Here is a 1,583-nt window from a genome sequence, read left to right as displayed (position 1 = left end):
TTTGTCTATTTGTTTATTTTGAATACGCGCCCTCCAGCGGCGAAAATTACATATTGTGCCTTTAATATATTAACCGAATAGCAGAAATGTTATAAATAAAAAAATATATATTATTTTGTAGTATACAGTTTTACTTTAATTTGGTTGTATGAAAGTTTTATCAACATGATATGTGTTTACGAGTTGACTTTATTAAATAGAATTTTATTAATATGTGCAAACACTTTTTCATTTGAGACATGTACATTAATTTTAGTATTGTTTAATGTAAATGCTAATTATATGTAGGTCCTAAATGAAATCATGTTTTTATTAGCAGCATTGTGGTGGCAACAAACTGGTTTGGGACACGTGAACGTACTATTATTATTATTATTATTTGAAAAAAAAAATGTATCAACTTTTAGAACATGTTGTAAATATACCACGCCTCCAGAAACGACCACTATGTGACGTAAAAATGTCGTCACGTAAAAGAATTCATGACTCGTTTCGAACCGATTCTTCGAAATAAAATGCCCAAAAGAACCGAATCGCAAGAATCAGTTGGACTTCCCACCACTAAACACACCGCCCCTCATTCCGGGCAACCACAAATCAACAGCGCTGACTTCATTTCATTATAGTGCGCAGACGCTCCTCGCTCCCAAAGGCCCCTTGGTCATTGCAGCGATGATATCCGTGGATAAACCCAAGCCATTCTATGTTTGCATGCTCAATCCAGTGACGTAAGTTCTAATATGCTTTAATATTGAGTGAGAGCAATATTCGTCGGCGCATCAGAAAGACCTCTGAGAAAGACACACAGGGCTCGTATTGTTAGAGAAGCAGAGTGGAGTGCCACACGTGAATGATCTCCACTGGAGAGGTAAGAAGGGCTTTTTATCATTATCAAAATTAATTTTGTCTAGAAACATCAGAAAAATAAGAACAATACACCTCAAAATACAGCAGACACCTATTTTGAAGGAAGTTTCATTACAGCGAAGCTGCTACACGCCTTCCGATAGACAGGGTCTCATGTGTTAATAAAGGAAAGGGTTATCTGTTGTTCGCCTTTATTTTGATAAAAACGCGACAGTTTTTAAATGTTATCGAATTTATGTTAAAAATCAATAAAAAGGATAAAATAAAAATCATAGTAATTTTAACGCAGGGCGTTTGTGATGGCAAAATCCTCGTTCTGCATGATGCCGTTTTATTTTATTTTATTTTTTAAGGTAACTTAGGTGTTTTTTGCAATGTTTTAAAAATACTGAGGTGTCAGTCATATAAACCGGACCAAGAACATAATTAAAATAATTTTGTAATTTTGTGTTTTTTTGTGTAAACCGCGTCTCTTGCTGTGAACATCACTTTTTATGTTCTGTGTTGTAGTGATGCGCGGATGAGCTAAAACGTCACCCGAATCCGCAGCTTCAAATAAATTATCCACCCGCCAACCGCCCGCACCTGTATTTTTGTCTGATTTAGATAACCGCAGCCGACCCAAACCCGATCATCACATTAGGGTTCGTACGGTCATAAAAAACCTGGAAAAGTCATTGAACAGCAATTTCCAGGCCTAGAAAGTTTTGTAAAAA

General features: G+C 35.9%; 1 protein-coding gene across 1 annotated transcript in view; it reads left to right on the top strand.

Moving 5' to 3' along the window:
• Positions 1-595: 595 nt before the first annotated feature.
• The window catches only part of fzd3a (frizzled class receptor 3a), a 20,815-nt gene continuing 19,827 nt past the window's right edge, over positions 596-1,583 (top strand). The window contains exon 1 of the mRNA XM_016496262.1: positions 596-868. The gene's annotated coding sequence lies outside the window, so the exon portion shown is untranslated. The remainder of the gene's footprint in view (positions 869-1,583) is intronic.

Source organism: Sinocyclocheilus anshuiensis, unplaced genomic scaffold (genome assembly GCF_001515605.1).
Source record: "Sinocyclocheilus anshuiensis isolate Anshui unplaced genomic scaffold, SAMN03320099.WGS_v1.1 scaffold306, whole genome shotgun sequence".
In the NCBI taxonomy this organism is placed as follows: Eukaryota; Metazoa; Chordata; class Actinopteri; order Cypriniformes; family Cyprinidae; genus Sinocyclocheilus; species Sinocyclocheilus anshuiensis.
This window is presented reverse-complemented; position numbering and strand designations above follow the sequence as displayed.